At 36.5% G+C, this 14,123-nt stretch overlaps 1 long non-coding RNA gene and 1 other non-coding gene across 9 annotated transcripts; both read left to right on the top strand.

The window, feature by feature from the left end:
- The first annotated feature begins 7,877 nt into the window (after positions 1 to 7,877).
- On the top strand, positions 7,878 to 13,777 carry LOC122017253. Of its 8 annotated transcripts, XR_006121304.1 has the most exons (8): positions 8,177 to 8,312; positions 9,055 to 9,162; positions 10,460 to 10,536; positions 11,744 to 11,864; positions 12,183 to 12,256; positions 13,113 to 13,212; positions 13,316 to 13,377; positions 13,451 to 13,777. It is a non-coding gene; the product is annotated as an uncharacterized LOC122017253 (long non-coding RNA). The 8 variants fall into 8 exon arrangements; XR_006121306.1 differs by lacking the exon at positions 10,460 to 10,536 and having other exon boundaries at positions 8,178 to 8,312; XR_006121301.1 differs by lacking the exon at positions 11,744 to 11,864 and having other exon boundaries at positions 8,178 to 8,312.
- Positions 8,222 to 8,324, top strand: LOC122018200. Its single transcript, XR_006121631.1, has one exon. It is a non-coding gene; the product is annotated as a U6 spliceosomal RNA (small nuclear RNA).
- Positions 13,778 to 14,123: the final 346 nt, after the last annotated feature.

Here is a 14,123-nt window from a genome sequence, read left to right as displayed (position 1 = left end):
AAAAAATTTAAGTATAGAAGAGAATTTTTTTAAGAGAAAAATTTTCTAAGTAAAAAATATTATATATATATATATATATATATATATATATATATATATATATATTTATATATATATATATATATATATATATATATATATATATATATATATATTAAGTAAAAATTTCACGTAAAAGTATTTTTCTAAGCATAAAAATATTTTGAAAAAAAGTGTTTGAAAAACTTTAAAAGCATTAATTAATTCTAATTTTAATTCTTTGACAGAAAGTTAATTAAACATTTATTTCAATATTTTGGCTTCCAGGTCGTGGTGAGGCACTAGACCTTCTTGGTTATTGGAGCAACAATCACTTCCTTAGTCAAAGCCTCATAGAGAAATTCATTGTTTAATTTTCTCACTGAAAGCACTAATTTTTATTAATATTTAAACTAAGCAAGATTTAGGAACCCAATAAAGGTTCCAGCCTACTAGATTGATTAAAAATTTCTTAGGGACATATTTTCTAGAGATATTCCTAATTTGTCCCTGGTGATATTTAAAATACCAGTTTAAATTATTAATTCTTCTAAAATTGGTTTTAGGTGAACATGCATAGTTTTTCAAGTTGTCTATTTGAATTTTCAAAATTTGATTTTCTAATTGTAATTTTTCATTTTCCAATTTTGATTTATCTAATTTTTCTAAAGGACAAGATTTAGCTAAAATTATTTTTAAATTTTTTATTTCCTTTTCTAATTTACAGCAGTCTTTAGTTAATAACTTAACAAACTTGAAAAGTTTATCGGGAGGAAGAGAACGTACCTGACTTATCTTGTCGAGCTCGTTGTCTGTTTCTCCCCCTGAACTGCTGCTTGCTTCCGACGTGGCTCCCCCTTCATCGATGCTCTCGATGCTCATTTCGGAAGAGCTTGACTCGCAGTCGTCATTTTGATGATTTGCCATTAGAGCAAGTCCGGAGAATGCCTCGACTTCTGACTCTGATGACGTATCGTCCCACGTCGCCTTTAGGACCTTTCGCTTTTGGATAGGCTTCTTACCCTTCTCCTTGTCCTTGTTCTTCAGCTTGGGGCAGTTATCCTTGACGTGCCCTTCTTCGTCGCAGTGGTAGCAGCGGATCGTCCTTTTCTTTTTCCCCTGCAGATGGTTAGTAGATATGGATTTACAAAGTTTCTTGAATCTTCTTACCATCATTACCATTTCCTCGTCGTCGAGAGAAGATTCCGACTCTGGTTCGTCTCTCGAAGCTTTGAGGGCGACGTTGTTCTTGGGCTCCTTCATTCCTGTACATCTTGACTCATGCACTTCAAATGTTGAAAAGAATTCTTCTTACAAAATTTTTTCTAAATCTTTAGAAATATAAAAGGCATCTACTAATGATGCCCATTTGGTATTTCTAGGAAAGGAATTCAGTGCGTACCTAAGCGAATCTCGGTTATTTACCTTTTCTCCAAGATTCGAAAGTCCGGTAATAATTTCTTTTAGTCTCGAGTGCAGATGCGCGACTGTCTCGTCTTCCCCAAGTCGCAGGCTGGTGAGCTGATTGCGAAGCAGATCTCTTCTGGCGAGCTTGGCTTCGGACGTCCCTTCGTGCAGCTCGAGGAACTTCTCCCAAAGTTCCTTTGCCGAGTCGTAGTGCCCGATCCTGTTGACTTCTTGCGGTGGAAGAACGCTTAGCAGATGGTATTCTGCTTTGCTGTTCACCACATATTCAGCCTGCTCCTTTTTTGTCCATTGACATTTTTCCTTACCTTCTGGAGCTACAAAGCCAGATTCCATTGTTAAAACTAATTCAAAATCTATTGTAAAAAATACCTACATCAATTTTTTCCAGGTGACGAAGTCCCCTTTGTATTTCGACGGGTGGATGCTTGGTCCGGCCATCTCGTTGCTTCATTCGGCGGTTAGTACTCCTGAAGCGCCTTGACTCTGATACCACTTGTAAGACCATTGTGACCGTTGAATAGCCCTGTAAATACAAAACACAACCCTTCCCGACTTTTTCAAATTAACACTTGCATATAAAATAGAAAAGCAATAAATCAAAACAGAAAAAGATGAGGCACCAGATGTTTACTTGGTTACAACCAGGGAGGTTGTTAATCCAAGGAAAATGATCGCACTACTATCTCCTTCAAACGGAGAAGCCTCTTTTACAGCAATGTAGGCACAGAAAGAAAGAAGCTAATCTGAACAGTGGAAGCGCACAAGCGTTGTTACAATTTCTGAACTGATTGAAAAGCTTCTGGACCAAGGGTATATTTATAGCCTTGGTCGGGGTGCCTGGAAAGTTCTGGGCGCCCTGGGGGGATAAATTTTATCTCTCAACGTTCAGATCGAGTCAAACCTCGATCTGGTCAAACTTCACAGTTCGGGCGCCCGGAAGGGTTCAGGGCGCCCCGGACTGTTCAGGGCGCCCCGGACCCCCAAGTCAACAGATGTTGACTTTTCTCCGTTGGGACCTTTGCTCCGGTTCGGTCCGCCTCGGTCTGGGTCTTCTACTCCGGATCCGCTCACTTGGGTGATTTCTGCCATCTGGAAAAGAGCTCACCCGAACCCAACTTTCGGTCTTCTCGAGCGGGCTTCCCTCTGACTTCTCGTCCCTCGGAGTCGCCGCGTGTTTCCTTCTCGTCTGCCGGCATACTCATCTGCAGTCTTCGTCCCTTAGACGCATCGCGTGTCGTCCTTCTCGCTAGCTGTGTCTCTTGCTCCTCGAGCAGTCTTCCGCTCCGACTTTCGTCCCTCGGAACCACCGCAAGCTTCCTTCTCGTCTTCTGGTGTACTCTTTCGCAGCACCTCGTCCCTCGGACGCACCGCGTGCCGTCCTTCTCGCTAACTGCGTCTTCCACTCGACTACATGTGCTCCTAAGCTCCTGCACACTTAGACACAAGGTTAGAAACACACATGACCTAACTTAACTTGTTGATCACACCAAAACAACCTTGGGGTTCCAACAGTTAGTACCCATAGTCAAACCTAAGTTTTGATGAATTATAAATGGATTAAAGTGATATGTGGTGTGATTTAAACAAAAAAAGGTAGATCCGCTACCTTAGCAACCCCCCTAGTGTTGGCCCCACAGATAAAGAAAGAGGTACATGCAGGTACACAGGCCATAGGCGCATAGTGGGGTAAACCCCAGTTTGTCAGTTCCTGAGAATCGACCCCTGGCCATTACGCCAGAGATATCATATGCCCACCGTCTGCGCTACACCCTGGGGTGATATGTGGTGTGATTTAAGCTTTTACCAAGTGTGCATGACTTGACTGAAGGATTTGACACCAGGATGAAATCCAACTAGATCTGTTGGACCTAATAGCTTATGGAAAGTCTAGATAGGTTAAGGAGTGGCCCGATACCTGGTGGAAAGTTTGGCTTGATCCACGAGATCTGACATCTAGCCGAAGTCCAGTTGGGTCTGCGAACCTGACAACTGGTGGGAAGACCTGGTGTGTCGAAAGAGAGTTAAGTGATTCTGCACGATAAGTAAGGTAAGTCACTGATAAGAGTATTCCAATGAGGGCGAGTTCCAATTAGGGACTTTAGATGTTGGTTCAGTTTAAGACCATTTTAGATGCCTAAATTGAGACCATGACTAGATCCTGGTCTTAGACAAACAAGATCTAATTAATAATGATATCTTATTATTGTGCTAACTTTATTTTTGCATGTTATACTTTATTTTTGAACTAACGCATTTTACAAGACTAAAGTAGCAAAAATCAATCTCGGATGAATAATATCTGAGGTGCCTCAAAGTTGATTAGAGGTGCATCAGAGCAGGCTTGGAGGCGCCCTCAAGGAGATAAAGTTTGCACTGTGAGGAGGTGCCTTGGAGTGTACCAGAGGTGCCCCTGATGAGTGCTTGGAGGCACCTTGGAGCACTTGGAAGGAGCCTTTGATTGGATAGATGCTGAAGTCTATGTTGTTTATCATGACTAAGGTTTAAGGGATTAAACTTAAGGTTGGAGGTGCCTCCGATGAGCTTGGAGGTGCCCTCAACACTCTTTAAAAGAAGTGTTCGAGCAACACAATGTATTCAAACCCTTCTACAAGCTTCAACGACTGTTCTACTACCTCGACTACGCTCTACCGCTGTGCTACTGCTCCGAGGACATCCGACTGCTACCGGAAGATCGACACTGACACATGAGCCCATTCAAACTCTACAACTTCAAGTGTTGATAATGATTTAGTATTGTTGTATTTCTTTCATACTTGTAAAAGAAAAGTGTAGACTGTTAAAAAGGGCAGCCTGGTGGACGAAGCTCCCGCCATGCGGGGTCCCGAGGAAGGATCCATTGTACGCAGCCTTACCCTGCTTTTTGTAAGAGACTGTTTCCAGGATTCGAACCTGTGACCTTTTGGTCACATGACAACAACTTTACCGTTGCGCCAAGGCTCCCCTTCCAAAAGTGTAGACTGTTACACTTTTTTAATTTCTGTACTTGTATTCGATTCCCTCTTTTGGCAGTTTCAGAATAGATTTATAGTGTATTGTCTGTCGATATGGTCCAGGGATCATGGTTCTTGGAGTAGAAGTCGCTGCAAGCTCTGAACCAAGTAACTCCTCATGTTCGTCTTATTTGTATTCTCTCGTTTCTATTTTCCTGCTGCACACTTTGTACTCTTTTTTTAAGTTTCTAAAAAGAAACTCATTTTTAAAAATATTTGTGATTCAACCCCCTCCCCCTCCCCCCACGTGTGCCTCAATCCTATAAGTGGTATCAGAGCCAGGTTCGCTTTGAATTGGTGCAACCACCAATCGAGCAAGGGTTTGCCTATTTTTTTCCTTTGAACCTCATTCGATTTTAAGTTTTTCAATCTAATTCAAATTGGTGCAATCATCTCTTTTGGATAAGTTTTTACAATGCAAAATACTCTGAATTAGTGCAACATCAATCGAGTCTTCTTATTTTTATCATCTCCCATACTACTAATCCAAGACCTAGTCTTGGTAACTTTTCTTTTTATCTTCAAGTGTTGTGCTAATCCAAATGGCCCAAGGCAAAGGATATAGTACTATTTGTCCTCCACTTTTTAGTAGGAAAATATCCCCTACTGAAAAAGAAGAATAGAGGTGTATATGAAAATAGACATCAACCTGTGGTTTAACATACGACTAGGGTATAAGGCTCCTAAAGATGAAGAACTGGGATTCCACTTGACCCAGAAAGATAGAACCCGGAGATGAAAAAATAAGCCCAAGTTGATTCAAAAGCCCTGAACACTCTTCAATGTGGACTATCCTAGAAGAATTCAACCAAGTTGGACCATTCAAGAATACGAAAGAGCTCTGGGACAAATTGATCGAGCTGTATAAGGGCACTAGTGACACAAAGGTAACAAAAAAGTATCTTTTGGTAAATTCTTTATTTTACATTAAAATGCAGAATGGAGGAATGACAACGCAGCTACACGCGAGGATCAAAGATATCCTCAACAAATTCATCTGAACGACCACTAGCTAGAAAATAGGAATGAAATAAGGTATGCCCTGAATTCTTTTCCTCGAAATGCACTGTAGGCATCGATAGTAAATGCCTACAAAGTTTTAAGAAATTTGTCGAAGTTAAAATTAGACAAGCTGTTTTATGAATTAGAACTACACGAGCAAACTAACTCCAAATAAGCTCAGAAAGGTTTTGCTCTTCTTGCAAGTTTCTCCAAAGAAACATAGAACCAAACTTGAACTAGAAATTGAGTCTGACTCAAACTCAGATGATGAAGAACACCTAGTGAACTTGGTAAGAAAAACGTTCACTAGGAGAAAGAAGAACTTTAGCAAGAAGGATCTGCAGAAGATGGTAAAGGCTACATCCAACAACAATAAAGCCAACGTCATGTGCTATAGGTGCAACAAAAAGGGATACTACAAGTACAAATGTCAAAATATCAAGGAAGATAAGCTAAAAAATTTCAAGAAGATAAAGGTCATCAAAGCGACTTGGGATGAGTCATCTTCAAAATTGGACATTGACGAACCAAAGCAGAACAATTTCCTTGCACTGATGACAACCAGAACGGAATCAGAAAGCGAGTCAGAACAATAAGACAAGTCTAAGTACGAGTTGAGCTACGAGTCCGTACTCGTTTCTGAAGGTTCCAATAAAGTACAAACTATATTAAGCAAAAAGTTATTTAAAATTATTGCATGCTTACATAGAAAATTATCTACTTTTGAAAACCGAGTAAATGTACTTAGTAAAGAAAATGAAGAACTCAAAGAACAATTTGATCTAAACCTAAAAACTAAACAAGTTGAAAATGTAAACTCAACTCAAGTTGTAAAACTTGATAAAGAGAATTCAACACTGAAAGTTGAAATTATAAATCTCAAGAGTTTACTATAAAAATTTACAACAAGATCCAAAAACCTTGATTTAATACTTGGATCCAAAAGAGTTGTCTATAATAAATCCAGACTTGGATGCAAAACCAGTTCAAATAAAATATTTACCTCATTTTTTTGACAGAACAAAAATCAAACCAAATCTTAGATTCCAAAAGCTTGTTTAATCAAGCCAGTAGGATAAAACCAAAATTATATATCCAAAAATAAAATTTACTACCTAAGGACAAAACAAGATAAACCTAATAAAACAAATCTAAACAAATTTAAAACATCAAACACAAACTTAAACTGCAAATTGAATTCTAACAAATCAAACTCAAGTTTACTACAACTACAAAACAAATTGATATAAACATAAAACTTGAAACAAAACCCAAGCTCAATAATTTAGGGGGGGCACCAAACTAGTTGGCACATCTAAAACAATAGTCTACCATGTTGGGTAATTAGGACTAGGTTAAAAGGATAATTTGACTTATGTTCAATCTAATAGAAGGGTGGGGTGAGATGATAGTACATTAGGGAAGCTTGTCTAGGGAGTCAAGTCGGGTAAGGCGTACCCTTGTTGATTTACTTAGATAAGTGGAACTAACCGAAGCTACCTCGCCACATCCTAGACTAGTTAGACCAAAATTTATCAATAAGAAGATTAAATGTTTAATTTCTTAAAAAGGTTTTATCTAGAAGTGGTCATTGCTTCGATAACGAAGAAGGTCTCTATGTCTCGCTATAGTCTGGAAGCCGATTTTGAAATGCACATTTAATTAATTAACGATTAAACTTGAATCTAGCATAAGGTCAAACTATCTTTAACATAAAATTTGAAATATAAATCATCTCACAAATTTAAGGGATACTTTTGATTGAAAACATAGATCGAGTGAGATAATTAAATTTAAAATTAAAATTAAATTAAAATTAAGATTAAGATTAAAATTAAAATTGAATTTAAATTTAAATTCAATTAAATGAAACTAGATTAAAATTTAAATTTAAATTTAAATTATATTATATTATAATTAAAGTTAAGATTAAAATTAAAATTAAAACTATGTAGGGCTCTGAGCAACGGGGCAGGTCATCCACCGGCTGTCTCGCTCAATCTAAATTATAATCTAGGTAGAAAGGTGAACCCAGAGGAGATACAGTTAAATTTGGCCGGATTCCCGCCACAATTCGATGTGTAAATTGTGGAAGAGGCCAAGAAAAGATTAGGAATTGTAAACCAAAGGATTTGTCATCTATTCTTACTCGCATAATCTACATAATTTTACCTCCTTAATGAACTAATATATTTATATATAAAAAAAAATCGCATATTGCTTGAACAGTTTGTACATAATTCTCTGGATATCTAAAGAAAACTGATAGTTCGAATCATTGGTAAAATCACTTACGATTTTTTAAGTAAATTTTATTTGACATTTGTACAGTAGCCGAGCTTGTTGTCTTATGTTGTGTATTCTTTTTGAGTATTGAATTCTTTTTAAAATGATAGGATGAAAGCTAAGTTTGTCTGACAAGGAGACTGTGAATGGGTTTGCCCGATCAGGGATTCTAGCTGACCTGTTTAACCCTCCAACAGGTCCCTCTTCTCCGATGGCAGGCCGCCGGCAATGCTGCCCACACACACGCAGCTCTCCTTCCGCTTCATCGCTATTCCTCTGTTGTTCCAGGTATCTCATTGCCGGCAGTGCTTCTCGTCGTCTCCGTCTTGTGCGAATTGTTCTCGTGTCCTTTCTCTTCATTTGGGAAGTAAAGGTTGGGGCAGGTGTTATTTGAATATCGAGTGCAGATTAGTCCCACATCGGAAGTTTTAATATAACATTGCTTCTGTTTATAGTTTAGTCGGCTACAGAGAACTGTCTCTTCGGAGACATCCGATAAAATTGGAACGATACAGAGAAGATTAGCATGGCCCCTGCGCAAGGATGACACGCATAAATCGAGAAATGGTCCAAATTTTTTTCCCTAACCTGCAATTGCCGATTTCAACTCGCAAAAGCTCTTCTCTTCTTTGATGTTTTTTTTTCTCTAATGTTTTTCCTCCATCATTGGCTTTTTACCCCCGAACCCTAGCTTTAACTCTAACTCCCAGAAGTTTTTTTTCCCCTTTCTTTGATGTTTTGTTGTTTCTATTTAGATTTCAGCATCCTTCTTTTTGTGTTCAAAACCCTAAATTGTGTTTTTTTTTTCATCATTGTTGTGCTTTTTGATTCTTCTTCTTGGCTCCTTTTCTTGAGTTCGTTTGACAATAGCAAAGTCTAATTGGCATATGGAAGCAGTAGATGGTGTGCTTAAGAATTATATCTTTTTTTAAAAAAAAAATCTGGAACGTTAAATAACTCAAGAAGAATTTTCTGTTGGCTTGCATTGTTTCTGTTTGAGTTAGAATTCCTTTTAGATTCTTAGGATGAGCGTAGGAATTGGACAACTGTGAAATGCACAACCTCTGCCTCAATTAAGTAGAACACTATTGACGTATCTTGAACAGTTCTGAAACAAAATTATCTGCTGACACCAATGACTGAAAAATAACTAAAAACAGGACAAACCAAGAAAAAAAAGAAACTGAATCTTTTGTGAAACATGAAGTATATTCATATTTTATTTACTTCCAAATTTCTAATAGATTATGTTGTTTCATTCAAATGAGCGGAATTACTTATCGTTAAGCTCTTGTGTTTCTTATGACAGATCTTGTGAAAGCTGGTGATCGTTCATTTGAAATAGAAGCTGCAAACACAGGAGGAACCACTTGGATTTGAAAACTCATTGCATCTCTTCCTAGAGTCTTGCTGAAAGGTGAATTTTAATTGGGAATGAATATTTGGTTTCAGGACTCTCAGGCTTGACTATTATGTGTATAAGTCATGCTAGGTGAAATTGTTTCATTTAGTTCATGCCTTTTATATTCAGACACTACCAAGTAATGGAATAAGAAAAAGAAGTTTCCATGTGAATCTACTTATTACCATTTCATCCAATATTAACTTTGATCGCTCATCTACTTCAATTTTGTGCTCTTTTGACGTTGAAGATTGTTTAATCCCATCAAAGCTTACCGGCCACCACTAATACTTGATTCTTCCATTGAGCTACAATTAATAAGTTTATCTTCATCATTTTCCCATTATTTTTTAGGCTGTTAATTAAGCTAAGTATTTCTCGCGACTGAAGTTATATTGCTTAATTAGCAAGCTTGAATCCGGATTTGTGGAGTTTTTCCATATTTGTTTTTATGATCTATAGCTGTAACACCACTCTAGCATAGATTGAATGTTAATGATGTTCATGTGTGTCTGTCTAAAACTTAGAACAAACTAGGACTTAAGTATCTGTTAGGCAGCCAATATGAAAGCATCAAGATCAGTTTTGGTTTATCGGAATACTGATTTGAAAACTTCTTGTTTAGTCAATGTGCATGTTCAATGTTGCATCTACTAGTTTATGAACAAACATCTATTCAACTAGGACTGTAGGGGTTCTGGAACAGGTTTGGATTCAAGAAATCAGTATACCATATCAAGCCAAGCGTGAAGATGACCGAAACTTGTAGGCATATTGTTGTTCTAGAAAGGAAAGGAATGCTCTATTTAACTGCTCTAAACTTTACCTTTCCATGTACATGTAGTGGTTGTATGTTATTACTCTCTGGCCAATTTGTTATATCCATAGTTTAAAAAATTGGTTGAGAAAGTTTAACTGAAAAGCTCCAGGTGGCTAGCTCATAAAATTTTTTGAAATATCTGATACCTCTAATAGTGTAAATTTTATTTATGATATTCTCTGGCTCGACCGATTAAATCATTGAATCAGCAGATCCTTGATCCAATCTCCAAATTAATGCTTTCTCTATAGGAATGTGAATGATTTGATATTGAAACTAGGAATGGTTGATTGAATATCATCAAGGATGAACTTATTGCTCCCTTTGTTTAGTAACTGCTTAAAAACTCTACTATTCAAGTTTCTACTAGATTTAATCCATTAATTGATTGTCTCACACTACATGAATGCTAATATTATCAACTAGCTTTTTGTGTGAAATTCACCAAATAACACCTGGAGTGTGTGTGATCAATTGAAAACTTGCTTGTAGGAATGAAGAAGGGTAGAGGGCATTGCATCCTGCCATAACTATGCAGTTAAAGATAATTAACAAACATGCGATCCGAGGTAATTAGGAAGATTGTCTTTGTTTAGGATCCAATGCATCAGTGCATCTACTATAACTATCAAAATGTAAGGTGTTGAAGTTGGTTGGATAAGGTTTATGCCATCAAGATCACTTTAGATATGAAAAACAAAACAAAAGAGGGATTCCTAGATTTTTTATACAAATATATATATAGTTAGATTTGTCGTGCTGAAACGTTGTGAATTTACAGAGCACCTTTTACGTTGAAGATTGTTTAATCTCATCAAGTGTTACCACCTCTAGATTAATTTTGCCACCTGTAGATTTATAAAGAAATATAATTAGCGTGCAAAGTGAATTCAGAGGGCACGGGCTTCTTTGCAGAACTTTTAGAATAACTTAAAAGTAATATTGAAAAAAAGAAAAGTTCAATAGTTATACCTATTGTTCCATTCAAAACATTCCAGTTCATAAATTATATGTTTTTTGATTCAATAAATTTAGAAAAAGGAAAGTGATATATTTATCTACTTTAAACTTTACAGTGCACACAATTGGTCTGTGCTATTACTATCTGACTAATGTGTTGATGTCCTTCGTCTATGAACCTCTAACCATCTCATGGAATTCCTGGTAAAGGAGCCACCATCCATTTTTGATACATTAATTACATTTCTATGTAATTCCTAATTTTTTTTTCCTTTTGTTTTATCGTTAGTTTAACAGTAGTTTTCAGTCTATTTTGCCTAATTACTAAGTAGAGGCCTCTTTTTCCAAATAATAGCATATTTAGTTTTAAATTAATAGTAATTAATTTTGAGCATTAAATATATTTTATTATATCTGAGTTCATACATAAATTTTGATATACTTTATTTCCACACTTTAATTCATTTATAAAAATTCTTTGAAATGTTTAATAATTCTAAAAGTGAATTTTATTTATGATATTCTCTTCTACCAATCGAACTATCAAAGAAGTTGATTTGTTGATTTAATCTCATTTGTTCCCTTTAGATAATTCACACATTCCGATATTGAAAAAAAGTTCTTTTAGCCTAAAATCCCCCTTGAGGCATTGTCATTCATTGAAATCCTTTGGTGGTGGGGATCACTCATACTGTCTATAAGCTTGGAAGATATGGTTTCTTAGTTAATTTATTTCAGGTATATTGATCAAGAATCCATCACATATTTGCAAGAAGAATCAACTATGCCAATGTTAATTGACTTTTATATCATTAGAAAAATGGTAATCAAGGACTTAAGCAGTTGCTACTGCTCAAGCAACGAAAGCTGCAAAAAGTGGTGAGCATAGCAGAGGTGCTCAGTGATGCAACATCCAGAGTGGAAATGGAGGTGAAAAGTAAGAGATTTAGCTGATTATACTTGGTTCTCTTCATTTATGAAGGCTACCGGTTTGGAGAGAGAATACTTGTGTTGTCATTTAAATCCCATCAATTAGCGGGGACGTTAAGGGTGGTTTATATGTGAAAAACTCATGTTTTTGTCTCCTGTCTTATGTTGCCGCATGGGAACCAAGATATCCATCTTTTCTCGGCATAACAAATTGGATAAACTCACTAGTTATTACCGTAACGATTTATTCAAACTGTTTCATCTTTTCTCATTAATTTAGAGTGATCTTTGTGTAGTGTATGCTAGCTATTTCTTTGTTGAATAGGTGAAGATGCTGACATTGGCAAAGAATGACGAGTAGGGATGACAATAGGGCAAGGTTGTCTTTTCAGTTCTCATGTAAGTTGCTTCTATGAAAGTTTAAAGATAACTTATTTTCTTTACTCTATAATTGCTTCCTGTCCCTGTTATTTTAATTTCCATGTGCTTATTTGTATTTTGGTCTATTTCTGTAAGTTTTTGGTAATTATAGACAATAGAGCATGCAATTCATAGTAGTATTCTTGCCTAAATGTTTGATCACACAAACAAAATATTCTAGTATATTAGACTGTTCGAGAGATCTAAATCTATGTTATCTTACGGACCTAGTTAAAGAAATTAGCCGAATATGCATCCATTCTCTAACCTATGTTGGATTAGAATAGGAGTATCAACGTAAGTATCAATCTAATTGTCCACACTCATATTTTTACTTTTTATGTTTTTGCACATGCTCAGTGTGAGTGTTGGTGTCCAACTTGGTGTCACCTAAAGTGTTGCATCTGATGTGTGGACAAAAATAAAGTCAGAGTATTAGAGGCTCCATTCATCTTGCCTAGTTATGCTTTAATTTTGTTACTGGTACACAACTAAGAATCATATGGATTAGTCTACATCAAAGATAAGTCATCTCATAGATTGACAGTGGAACAATGTAAGAAGACAACAGACTTAACCTACAAATGACAGAGTTGACTTTACTAGTGAGCCATGATTTTTTCCCAATAAATTTCATGTATATCTATTTGCACATCTATTGCATGCTTTCCTTTCACTAAAACATTAGGTTATATATCAAGAAAAAAACACTTAGTATATAAGGTTTTATTTGAAAAAAAAAAAAAAGAGAAAAAAAGTAGATTTATAATCTCAATATTAGTGATGTAATTCATTGACGGTTTCTCACTCTAATACCAATAATTTTTCACATTAGTTGAGAGTTACCAAACAGAGAATGAAGATGTGTGTAAATCAGTCCCTTTTTTTGAAAAGAGGTCGTTGTTCGACTTTGGCCTGTCAACTCCTTCACAGCGGTATGGTACACAAACATTTCTGATCTACTTGTACTTTCCAATGGAGTTCAAATTATATTCTGCGCATAATGCTAACCTGTTTGACTTTTTTTCCTTATCTCAGATGAGCGCACACAAGGATTCTTTACCGAATTAAAATTCTGAAGCAGGCAGAGGGAAGAGCTGGTACGTCCTTGTTATTATCAGCATTTTGAAGATATATATATACACACACCTTATCCTTCTTGTAAACTATCAGCATTTTGGTTCCATAAACGATTGCCGAAGCAAGGATCTAGGAAAAGTGACCATAGGAAGCACAACAGTGAACTGTTAGCTGGAAATTGCTTGTCACGCCATTGAGATTTTGAAGGCAAATTCCGATTCTTCATGATTGCATTTATTTTATTGTTAGTAACAAGAACCTCTTTGAACCTCTTTTTCTCATGTTAAAGCTGTTGTAAGATAAAGCTCATTGCATTGAACCTCATATAACATTCATTTATTTCCTTTTGGTACATAAAATGTTATGTGAGTTTAATTTGTATGTACAATACAACTTGTTTCAACGAAGATTGCATGATAAGGAGGAGAGTGTGAAAGGGTTTGGCCAATTAGGGATTCAAGCTGACCTGTTGAACACTCCTTCAGGCCCCTCTTCGTCGATGGCAGGCCACCGGCAATGCTGTCAACGCATACGCAGCTCTCCTCCGCTTCATTGTTATTTCTCTGTTGTTCCTGGTATCTCATTGCCCGAAGTGTTTCTCTTCGTCTCTGTCTTGTGCAAATCGTTCTCATGACCTTTTGCTTCATTTGGGAAGTAGAGGTTTGGGCAGGTGTTAGTTGCATATCGAATGCACTTTAGTTGATTTAATGTAACTTGGGTCTATACTTCGGTAGTTCACAAGTTTTTTTTTTCTTCTTCTTCCTTG

This window comes from Zingiber officinale, chromosome 8B (assembly GCF_018446385.1).
Source record: "Zingiber officinale cultivar Zhangliang chromosome 8B, Zo_v1.1, whole genome shotgun sequence".
In the NCBI taxonomy this organism is placed as follows: Eukaryota; Viridiplantae; Streptophyta; class Magnoliopsida; order Zingiberales; family Zingiberaceae; genus Zingiber; species Zingiber officinale.
The sequence above is the reverse complement of the archived record's forward strand: the minus strand, read 5'-3'. Positions and strand labels throughout refer to the sequence as shown.